The sequence below is a fragment of the Rhinopithecus roxellana genome, chromosome 13 (genome assembly GCF_007565055.1).
Source record: "Rhinopithecus roxellana isolate Shanxi Qingling chromosome 13, ASM756505v1, whole genome shotgun sequence".
Taxonomy (NCBI): Eukaryota; Metazoa; Chordata; class Mammalia; order Primates; family Cercopithecidae; genus Rhinopithecus; species Rhinopithecus roxellana.
In genome coordinates, this window is record NC_044561.1 from 39,391,033 (window position 1) to 39,403,766 (window position 12,734).

The following is a 12,734-nucleotide window of genomic DNA, read 5'->3' on the forward strand; positions in this document are numbered from 1 at the left end:
TGAGGGCTACTCTTCAGGGATTACCTATGTTATCCATTCCCACTCCACTCCCGCTACAATACGCATGAAGTAGTGCCAATTCTTGGGCATTCTTGGCCACAGAGTGAGGGAGAGAAATCCGTTTCAGGAGAGATGCTGTCAGCTTACAGTAAGTTGAAACCCAAAACTATCTACCGCACTTGTTGCCGAATTCAATGGGGAGACTTGGCAGGGGAGATAGCATGATCACAAAGGTGGTTTTCCCAGGGCAAGATTTATTCACTGCGCTCTGGATGTGCTGACCCCTACGACTTCCACCCAAGGGGGAAGCTTGACTGCTTAGTTTGTTGTAGCAGGGGACTGTGTTCATACTTTCTCTGGTTCTAAAATATTAAACAACAACAGCAACAAAAAAAAATCAATGGGGAGATCTAGGACATAGAGGCAGAACATTAGAGTCGTTTGATTTAAAAAATCATGGTGGTTATTTTAAAATATGTTCAAAAATTGGGGATGGCCAAATAAACAAAATATACACAAAAGTGGAGTTTGGTTATTATAGTGTACAACTAACCTATATGACAAAATATTTTGTAGCCACCTAAATATTTTTAGAAGCATATTTAATGCTTTAGGAAATTGTTCATAATATTAAGTGAACAAAATAAATAATAAAGTTATACAGGTCTTATTTATATATGCATAAAATTATTTGAAAAATATATTAGCATATTAACAGTGGTGACTTGGGTGTAGTAGAATCATGGTTTATCTTCATTTACTTTTTTGTACTTCTTCATATTTCCTAAATGGTTTACAAAGATCATATATTATTTTAGTAATAAAAAATCTATGGAAACAAATTTTCATTGCATTGGACTCATTCTGTAGTTCCACTTTCTAGGAATTCATCCAGGCTTTGTGAACTATGGACTCACTGTAAAATCTTTTTTCAACCAAATATTCAATGTGCACCCTAAAGCCTCATTACAAATTTGACTGTCTGTGATTTGGTGATGTAGCCTCAGCTCAAGCCTCCTGTCTCACATTGACTGACCCTAAAAAGCAATACTGTGCACTTGGAGATCATCAGAATCTTCACTGTAGATAATAGCACATTCACTTAATTGAATAATTTATCCGTGATTCAGCCAGCAAAAACAGAAGAGTCAGAAAGAAAGAATGTTGAGAAAAACTCAGCAGTCACCAAACACATTTTGTGTGGAAAAATGCTTGCAGAATTATTTATTTGTTGAGAAAGAAACTATCTGGAAAGCTATAAGGGAAACTTCGTGGTTAGTTTTGTGGACACTTGATGCTCATGTAATGTGGAGCAGAGTTTAATGTCACATGACATAGCACCCGGGCTACCCTCTCTGGCTCATTTTCTGCTGCTTTTTTCCCTAAAGATTCTCACATAATAAATTGTGAATTGAGAAGACATACAGTTCCTCTGAAGATTTTATACATAAGACATAAACGATGCTGAAAAACCAAGGAGATAGCCTATGATTAAGCTGTGATTAAGTGAGTGAGAACAACTAGTTTGGGTATGAAAAACCTACATTACAGCTGAAAGCAACAAAATGCCAGCTGTAACCTGCTGAGAAAAGAACAATGGCAGAAAAAGAAACAAAGACTAATCTGGTTTGTAGTAGTTGGAAATAGAGTGGCTTTTCCTGAGCAGAATTAAGACTGATGGTGAACTTAAGAAGGGGAAAAAAAATTAAAAATTTGTGGCCAACAAACATGATCATTAGAGAAATGCAAATCAAAACCACAATGAGATACCATCTCACGCCAGTTAGAATGGCGATCATTCCAAAGTCAGGAAACAACAGATGCTGGAGAGGATGTGGAGAAATAGGAATGATTTTACACTGTTGGTGGGAGTGTAAATTAGTTCAGCCATTGTGGAAGACAGTGTGGTGATTCCTCAAGGATCTAGAACCAGAAATACTATTTGACCTAGCAATCCCATTACTGGGTATATACCCAAAGGATTATAAATCATTTTACTATAAAGAGACATGCACAAGTATGTTTACTGCACAACTATTCACAATAGCAAAGTCATGGCGCCAACCCAAGTGTCCATCAATGATGGAATGGATGAAGAAAATGTGGCACATATACACCATGGAATACTATGCAGCCATAAAAAAGGATGAGTTCATGTCCTTTGCAGGGACATGGATGAAGCTGGAAACCATCATTCTCAGCAAACTAAGGAGAAATACCTAATGTAGATGACGGGTTGATGGGTGTAGCAAACCACCATGACACGTGTATACCTATGTAGCAAACCTGCACGTTCTGCACGTGTATCCCAGAACTTAAAGTATAATTTAGAAAAGTTAGAGTTGGTGCTAGATTAAAAATATAACCCAAAAGATTGTTACCAAATTTTTGAATGAATAGAAAAAAATACTTATCTGACAAATGGACTTTTTTCTTCTGTTACATTTTATTACTTGTACAGATAGTTGACCATCAGTAAATCACCACTGCATATGATAGAAATTTTGAAAAGTTTCAAGAGCAATAATTTATCTTGTAGTATTATCATATTGGTAAATTTCACTTCTCTGTGGAAATCTTAAAATCTATGTTCTTTTGACAAGGAAGTGCCTTCCAGTCTAAATTATAAATTCATATATTCAACACATATTTTTGCATATCTACAAGATACCAGATAGCATAGTTGGTTCTGAAGACACAAAGATTAAAAAAAAAAATTTGGTTATGAAGTTTGTTATGATCTCCCAGTATAAAAGAGAAGATAAAGATGTAAAGACAATATTGCTATACAATATACAAATACAAAAGTCAGAAAGAAACATTAGAGTGGAGTAGTAATTAACAACATAGACTCAGGAGCCATTTGTCTGGGTTCAAACTCCTCTTTCGCCACTCACTGTTATGGGTACTTTTGGAGCATTTACCTAAACTGCTTTTTTCTGTTTCCCCATCTATAAAATGAGGATAATAATAATGCATCTGCCTTTTATGATCTAAATGAAAACAAAACGAATCAATATATGTTTTATGTATATATAAATCAATATATGTAAAGAACTGTGTCTGGTATGTATTAGGCTTTAAGCAAATGCTAGCTAAAGCCATAAATGTAAGTAGTTGTGAATGACGAAAGGAGAAAAGGCTGCTGGGAAATTGTCAGGGAAAGGCTTGACGGGAGTATTCTGAAGATGATAGAGAATTTGTAAGATTGAATGGCAAAAATCTGATCTAACAGTATTCTAGGTCATAAAGTCATTTTTAAGCAAAAAAATATAATAAAATACATTTTAAAAATCTAAAACCAGTCTTGGTAGGTGGGGTTGATATTTGTGTGTGTGTGGAGGTCAAGATATTTCTCTAATAATGATATATATTGCAGCTCATCTTTCACTGGGAAAGACTAAGGCACAGATTAATGTTTACCTCTACTATTTTTACAATGACTTTCCACCCTGCTTTTCTCTAAACTTCAGATTTCTTAATAATTTAATCTGATATTTTAATGTTTCAGCCACCTGGCCAGTATCTAAGTAAATTTACTGAATTAGTTTCTTAAAATGTCTGTGATCACTAATGAACTATTTTTATTCTGGAAGAGACTTTACCATCTTTTGTTACATTTATAAGAATTGGCTCCTGAAACTTAAAATAAAGCTTACTGAAAAGAAAGCTCTTTAAGGGCTACAATTGTGCGTTTTTCATCTTAATATTCCATTTAACAAACACCCACAATGTGCAGGTACTGTATTATGAGCATTTTAATATAACAGCTACCAGTTGAAACTATAACTAGATGTGGAGTAGGTGCTAAAAGCATATGTGTTATATTGCACTGCTGTTTGGAGTATGTTGATATATACGAGTGTTTTACTACTGTTATCTTCCTTCAATTTTTCCAGTTATTTTGATGATTATGGGATTGGGGTGTAGAAAACTAAAAGAAAATAGACTTTAATTTGGACCAACAGCTGGTGGTTACACATGTAATTAATGGGGAAGGCTGTTTACTGGTATTTATTTTAAAACTGATCCCATCCCTGCCAAAGAAAATGTCAGCACTGAAACTTCACATATTCAAACAGCCAAATTTGGCTGCCATGAACTTGTGGCTTGATAGATATATTTAATTTTTTATACTGCTCATGTACGAGTCAGAATTTGTGTAGGTCATAGCATGTTATTTTCATTTGATAATAATCCTCTGTTTTTAATGCAGACTAAGAGAACTTCATGGCATATACTTTGGGATATGAAATTGTCTTAAAATATATTTCATTTGTGTTTTCCCATACTGTTGAGACATTTCAGTAGCTAATGGAAACCATAAGTTAGTCTAATGAAACCCAAGTATAATTTTATACCGTAGTCTGTGCAACTTTGACATTTTCATAATTAACCAAAGTCTGGGAATTTAGTTCTAGATTGGTCTTTTGCCCAAGCATTCAATTCTTGAATGTGATTAAGAAGCTGAATTTTATATTTGAGTACTTGGCTTCAATTCCTAGAAGCCATGCTACTGAAATCATCTGGTTTCTAAGCATTTCCTTTTGGAGGGAATAATTGTCACAAAATAGTGTGTTTCTTAGATATATTTTGGTTCTCAGGTCTACATAACACCATTCTGTGTATGCAACATTCCCTTGCTTTTGTGTGGTTCGTTCTTCATCATTTTCTAGATTTTGGCTTAAATATCACCTCCTAAGTGACCTTTCCTAAAGAATATCTGTAATTTATACTGGAACATTCTCTATCTCAGATCATTTTAACTAGTCATATATTTATCATTTGTGATATCTAGTATTAACTTGTATTTTTAATATGCCCCAGATATATGGAAACTGTCAACTGCTCTTATTGTTTTCGCTCTTGGTGGATGATTCAGGTAACTGTTTATTGACATTTTGAAGTTGTTCCTTTTCCTGACCCTGTGGGATACTAGCAAAGATTAATCAAAACAAAGTAACTTTTTCTTATTTTCTTAGCTGAACACGCAAGGTCAAAGAACTTAAACAACTAGAATTATTTGTATTTAGTTATATATTAGTGTATATAATATTTTCAAAGGATCAAATCTTCAAAGCCTCTGATAGTATTCTTCTTTTCAAGTACTCTCTTCTTTTCTCCTTTCTCCCTCCAGAGACAGTGCAACTGCTTCCCTGCTCTGCTTCATGACTTTGCATATTTGCTCTCTGTTGCCACACAGACCTCTCAAATTCAACATGTTTAAAGCTGAACTTATCATAAGCCACCCAAACTACATTCCTAATGACTCCTCTTCTGATGTGCCTTATGTTGATTATTGCTACCACCCTGCCACCACCTTTTCTGAACCAAGATCTGAGAATGGTGTATGATTCTCTCTCAACCTACCAGCCCATAAGTCACCATACATAGCTATATGTCTATGTATACATACATACATATAGATTTGTACTGTCTATCTACCAATCATCTATTTACTTGTTTATGTTTATATTGCTCTTTCATAAAATTCAATTGAGTTCCATCCTCGCCTCCCTTCCACTTCTGTCACTTGTTGAATTCTGGCCATATTTTTTTGGTCTGACTACTCAATCAGCCTCCTATATTGCTCCCTCCAGTTCTTTCTATCATCCCTTACTGATTTTTTCTGAAAGTCTTGCCCTTGATTCTTTTTATATACATCTTTCCTTCTCCCCACTTTGAGCTTTCCACATGTAAAGGAGCTTCTTATAATACTTGAATGTACTCTTCCCTTCCATGTCACCCATATGTTGTATATTCATTGTTTTTTTCTCTCTGAAATTGTCTCAGTACTTTACTTATTCCAGTTAACTACTGCGTGCCCTTCAAATTTTATCTAAGCTACAGTTTCATCTCAAATGAGTTTTCAAGCCTCTCATTTCAGGTGACTGTTTCTATCTTCATAGTACCGTGAATGCCCTGTCAGTATTTATTACTCTGTATTTATTGTTTTTATTTTCTGCCTCTCTCACAAGGCTATAGGTGTATTTAAAAGAAGGATTATGTTCTTTATCTAAATCTCTGGTATATAGCATGGTGTCTGGCTCATGATTTATGCTCAACATATGTAAATAAAGGAGAAGATAGCCATGGAACCAAGAACATTGGCTTCTATTTGAAGAAATTTTGTGATTGGAAAAAGGTGATGTAAAAATAATTGGCACATAAACCTTTGCTTCAGGTTCTGCTTCCTGTATATCAGGAAATGTTCTAGGTGTTTTTTTCATGTATAAATGCATTTGATCAGTGCAGCTATCCTAAGAGATAAGTTCTATTATTACCCATTTCCATATTAGGAAGCCGAAGTGCAAAGAAGTTAGCTTACCTAAGATCATGCATTTTCTTAGCCTGGGTTCCTCTGAAAACTGAGTCTGTGACAAAGGTTTATGTGCTAAAATTGGGTGAGATTAAGAGAAGCCAGGGAAGCAGGGGTTAGGGAAAAAAGATTGGAACTGGAAAGAAGAGAGTCAATGTGAGGCAGCATTACTGAGTTGATCAGCATTTGGAGACTAGTGCAAATGATAGAGATCTCTCTGGACCATCTTTTGACAGGCTTTGTAATGAATACATCTCGAGACTATCCATCGAAGGAGAGGAAAGGGGAAGAATCACCCATGGATTCATGTGTCCCATTGGTCAAATGTTTTTCTCATATTTATTTTTGGATCACGCAAGCACAGTTGTGCTTAGGATCTCCTGGTACTTCGTTTTATCATCAACAGGGATGCACCAAAGAAAGCGGCACAGGGTTCAATGCAGGAGAATGATTCAAGGTAAAGTTGATTTGCTTCCTTTTGAAGTCCTTTGAAGCCCATGCATAGTGTGTTTTTGCAGCAATGGCTTAGATGAAATAGCAGCCAAAAGCTCTGGAGAAGTTCTGGCTAAAAGGATCTGCAGAGATGCATCAGGAAAGTCTGATATGTCCACCTAGTAAATGGTGAAACCCTAGTTCAAACGCTAGAAGTCTGACTCCCGATCCTGCAGTCAGTGCTACTCTTCAGCCAGGACACAAGAGGCCTTGCCCAGTGCTTTGACTGGCCATATATTACAAAGACACACAAAACATAAAATTATTGAAGAACACATGGATACCTCTGTTTCTAGCAAAACAACACCTTCAAGCCAATATAGTCTTTCTCTTGACTGTATACTGCTTAGGCCTCAGAGAAGTCTCTTTTTCTGTCCCATACATCCAATGCCAGCACTGAGATTCATGGGACTGCTGACATGAAGATGGACATGACTCAGATTATGAAGAGGATGTGATCAGATGAAGCACTTAAGTAAAAGACAAAGGAACTTGTCAAACTCTTCTTTCAGATAGAATGACTACAAGAAATTATTACCTAACAAAATGTCATTTCTCAGTGTTCCAATTCGTAGTTTAGGGGTATTCATGGAGAAGCATGATATTCTCAATAGTTGTATATAAGGTGTAAGGTGTAAGGGATATTTTGATGATTCTAGTCCTCTACATGGCCATCTGGATTACTACTGAATGCTCTGAATATGAGTAGTTTTATTTTTATAAAGTTATTAGGATTTAATTAAATTTTTTTACAAAATTAAACATTCAGCTGTATTATATAACCTAATTTAAAATTGTCCTATTCATCTATTATAATTTGTATTCTGTTCTTCAATTTTAGTAGGTAATATTGAATCTGTTAGAGGAAAAATTACTTCTGAAGCACATATAAGAGAAAATTTTATTTTATTTTTACATTTAACTTAATGCATATTTCTTGATAAAAATCAACTCTTATGATCTCTGAATGTAATTCAATGCTATTATTTTAGTTCTTCACATCTTTAGATGGCATTAGAACACAAATTATGTGAAAAGCCTGATAATAGTACAATTCATGATTTTGCAGAAACAAAGGCACAAATAAGTGCGTGGAATCCAGATATAATAATTTATTAATTATATATGCTTATGGAAGATCTGTGCAGAACTCTTCAGCCATCAACAAAATACCAGCCACGTGCAATAGCAATCGAATTTAGTAGCCTCTGGTATTTGGCTGACTTAGTCATTCAAAAACCATAAACTCGGCTGGGCGCGGTGGCTCAAGCCTGTAACCCCAGCACTTTGGGAGGCCGAGACGGGCGGATTACGAGGTCAGGAGATCGAGACCATCCTGGCTAATGCTGTGAAACCCCGTCTCTACTAAAAAATACAAAAAAGTAGCCGGGCAAGGTGGCGGGCGCCTGTAGTCCTAGCTACTCGGGAGGCTGAGGCAGGAGAATGGTGTGAATCCGGGAGGCGGAGCTTGCAGTGAGCTGAGATCGCGCCACTGCACCCCAGCCTGGGCGACAGAGCAAGACTGTGTCTCAAAAACAAAACAAAACAAAACAAACAAAAAAAACCCCATAAACTTAAAGATATTTTCTAGTTTGTTATTACTCGGGTGTATATAACACATTTTATTTTAACAGTTGGTTAGCTAGAAATATAACTTTTCCATATTTAGATATAATATATGTATTTCTCTATTTGTACACTTGCCCCACAAATATTAGGAGTAGCTTTGCCCATGTTTACAATAAATGCCTGTGCTCTGGTCTACCGTGCTTCACCTCACCCTGCTCCACTCTGCAGAGTACACGCTCCTCTCTGTTCTGCTCCACGAGTCTACCACCCTGCCTCCTGACCGTCTCATGGATTGGTTCTATGGAGCAACTTATTCCAGCTAAGCCATTGATACTAAACGGACAATACTAAGGTATCGTCGTAGCTCATTTAAACTGTACTATGTTTAACTGTCTGTATACAAATATGAAAACAGTTACAGATGACAAAAACTAAATTTCCAAGCTACAGGACAGTACAAGGTAATGCTTTGAGTTCTTGAGGAAAGCACTATTCAAATATTAGCTCCCTCCTCCAGCCTTTCACAGGACTTCATTTAAGTCATCTTATTTCATTGTTCTTCCTTGTTTTGTTCTTCCCTGACTGACTTAGTAACTCAGGTAAGTTCCCTGATACTATAAATTTCATAAGGCATTTGCTTGTTGTCTCATTTTTGTTTATGACCAAATGCTTTCTAGACTTAAACATTTTATTGAGTAGTGCTGAAAATATTTCTAAAGGATTGTCGTTTTCTCATTTTATATATTCTCCTTTAAACGAACTTCCAAGAAGGAGCTTCTGGGGAGGGAAAAGGTAATAAAATATTGGGTCTTTTTTTCCTTAACTGCTATTTCATTCCTACTTTCTCTGTTGACGTCACAGACATTGGGCAGTACTTTTAGAAGCTAAACTGTTGGTTTGACACTTAGATATTGTTTTTATGTTTTTTAACCTCATAACTATATTTTTGACATGTTATACTCAACAAAAATCAGATGATTATAAAATGTTCCATTCTTGATCTCCCTGGGTGGGCCACAGAGGAAGACATGGCTGCTGTAGAGTTATCTTGAAGGAGTACCTTCCAGTAATAAGCTCAGTTAAAACCACAGAGTAATTTAAACATGGTTTTGTTTTTCCTGACAACCATATTCTCCAACTTCTTCATAGAAATCTCCCATGATGTAAATTTTAATATTTTGTGTTTTTGTATGATGGATATTTTGTATTTTTAATTTCTTATATATGACAACTGAAATAAAACCTCCCATTTCTTCTTCTTCAGTTCTTGCAAAATAGTATTTGGTTATTTGAAAGCTCTATTTCTACTTATAGGTTATCTAGTTATCTTAATATGTTCTCCATTAAATTCAGAAATATAGAATGCAATCTTCAATATATTTCCTGAAGTTTAGTAGAGTTTAGGTCCATCATGTGAGATAGCAAAGTTATCCATCAGATAAGCATTTTTGAAATAATTCCAGTAGTCCCTCAAGTATCCATGACAATCAAACAAAAAATTGGCATAAATAATTAAATATTTATAAATAGTCTGCTCTGCTGTTTGTGGCAATACAGATGTATTATTGATGCTAAATCCTGTCATGGGAGGAAAATCAGGTGTCCAAGCATGACAGATTTCTCAGTATCAAGCAGCTCCATGTCTCAGAAATATGTTCTTAACCTTACTGGACCCAGCTGGAAGCAGGGCAGCAGCTGGGAGGAAAAACACACTGGTGAGGGCAGAAAAATCTCTTACCCTTCTGGCTGAACTAGTTCTACACTGTATATTTTCTACTACAATTATTTGAAAGCTGAGTAAGAAGTCACGACACCCAGATAACACATCTCTTGTAAAATCCTCTTTGGTCCAGAGACATACACAGATGTCCTGCTCCAAGCCTGATTGATGTTCATGATCAAGACAATTCATGATACTCACTTGACCTCCTCAAACTACAAATGTCCAGGGTATCTGGCCCTAAAGTAGGAACTTTTCAAAACAAATTAATAATTTCTGTGGAAAATATTTGGGTATTGAAAATCTAATGTATGTATGTGTTGTTGCTTCTGATGCTCTATACATCTCATCTATTTAGAGGTTGTAAAGTACCTTGACCTCTAATGTTAATAATATGTACCTTAAATAGCTATTATTGCAGTTATCTAAAATGACCCTTTTATCTGTGGGGAAAATGAGTGCAGACGAATGGGTTATGGTTATATGTTTTAGCAATAGGTTGCTCTTTAAAGAAACATGTTTTCAAGAGCTGGCAATCTCCTTCTAAGATCAAATAGCTTTTAAAGTCAAGTGGTGAAATTAAATGACTGTGAAATATTTGGAACGCAAGTTGCTGCTTAGAATGTACAAATAAGAATACTTTAGAAGATACCAACTAAAATAAAAATGTTTTGCTAAACAGAAGTCAAAGGGTAGGCAAAGTAAAGTGCAAAGCACTTGAAGCAATATTGCCCCTACGGCGAAAGAGTAGATTTATTTATGAAAAATTTGTAGAATGATATGACAGTTTACTCAACTGTAGGTAGATTATTTGTACTGTGGTTTTCAATGTATGATAAATTCAAAATATTTTCTAATCCAGAATATATGGAACATCTCAGAATCTGTAGCGATTCCATTAAATGTCATGAATTTTGGCTATATTGAAATGCTTTTACTGTCCTCTTCTCTACCTCTATGATTTGCACAGAGAAACCCCTCTGCTTGTATGCTTTTCCCCCTCCTTTGTTTTAATCAATCTGAAAGACTCCTTCTCATCCCGCAAAAGCCAGCTTCAATAGCACCATTGTTTTGAACATCCCCGAATTCTCCAGGCAAAGTAGATGATTCCCTCCACTCCTGAAGAAGAAGATACTATATAACTATTAGAAACTTCAAACCTCAATGTCAAGCTATGCTTTATGAGGGAATAAAGTGTTTATGTTCTTCTCTGTATTCTTCAAACTTTCATAATGTGTTTGTATATAATAAGTACTTGAAGCACATTTATTGAATCATAGGTATGTACACGTCCTTACTTTCCATCAATCTATTTCTTCGTCTGCGTCTCTTCCTCTGTAGTTCTCCAGCTTTCATCCCCACCTTCACTCAAGCCTCCATGGGATGTGATTCTTAGTTCACAAATTCATATATGTAAAATATATAGTTTTATTTTTGCAACAACGCATTTTTTCCATGGAAACTCTATTCCTTTAGGTGGTGAAAATTTCATCTGCTTTTGTAAAGTGCTGCTGTTTCCTCTGGGGTTGTGTCTAGGTTCCAGTTGGCTCATCTACTGAAGCTTAGGGATGGGGAGGAGATCACATGGGGTTTTCAGTATTGCTATCAACCTTAGCATAAACGGAAATCTCAGGAGTCCCTTCTGGCCTTTACCCCTCAATGCCACAGGTCATTGCTAATTTGTTCCTCTTCTCCATTTTCTGGGATTCATTCAGTTCTCTAGTTTGTCTGTTACCTCTGCAGCTCTTTAGAGAGCTCAAAAGATATTCAGTCACTCATGAGTAGTCCTGAGTGGTGAAGAATTTGAGGGGATGCTCTTCACTTCTTCATTACTTTATGCTCTCTCTAGAAACACAGACACCATCCCACAGTTTGCTATGTCCTGCTAATAGATGCAGGAATGTTCTGAGGCTTTTCTAGTTTCACCCACCTAGAAATGACATGCAGATATTTCCTTTGTCCATTCACCATGCTGGCCAAGAGTAGGCTGGAAGAGGGGAGTGCTAAGATTTTGACCACAGCAAGAACTCTACCCATGGAAGAGCTGTGCAGATCTTCTTCTGTAACCTGGGATTGGACTAGCAGTTGGTCCTGGCTGGAGATTAGAACTCAGTGCCATTTAGAGATATATCAGTATTCAAGTATTCTTTTCTTTCCTGACTTTTTATCTCCCCTGCAGGGAAAGAGAAAGTTTGGGAGAGGATGAGTGGCACTAGAGTATAAACAATTAAGGGGGCGCAGGGAAAATGTCACTTAATAACTCAAATGTTATTCTGTAAACCAAAATTAAAATTTTAAGCCCCCCAATCAACTGAATGGACCCCTTCCTCTTGGCTAATGAGATTCCAAAGAAACCTGAAAAACTAGTTCAGGCCATGACGGGAAGGGGGACTAGATGTCTCATTATACCTTCCTCTTTTTGGAATTCAGGCACAACTAACCAGCGTCAACAATAAAACCGAGATCTGCAGACTGACAAAATAGACTTTTTGTAGCAATAAGATACCAAATTCTAACTCAACTCTAGTATAGCATCACATACCAGATAGCAGGCCCTGAAAGAAATAAAAATATTTTACCCCAAAATATATTTATTTGACTTATTTTTAAATCACCCTGCAAAGCTGTCTCTTG

At 36.1% G+C, this 12,734-nt stretch overlaps 1 non-coding gene across 1 annotated transcript; it reads left to right on the top strand.

The window, feature by feature from the left end:
- Window positions 1-200: 200 nt before the first annotated feature.
- On the top strand, window positions 201-360 carry LOC115893106. Its single transcript, XR_004053057.1, has one exon. It is a non-coding gene; the product is annotated as a U1 spliceosomal RNA (small nuclear RNA).
- Window positions 361-12,734: the final 12,374 nt, after the last annotated feature.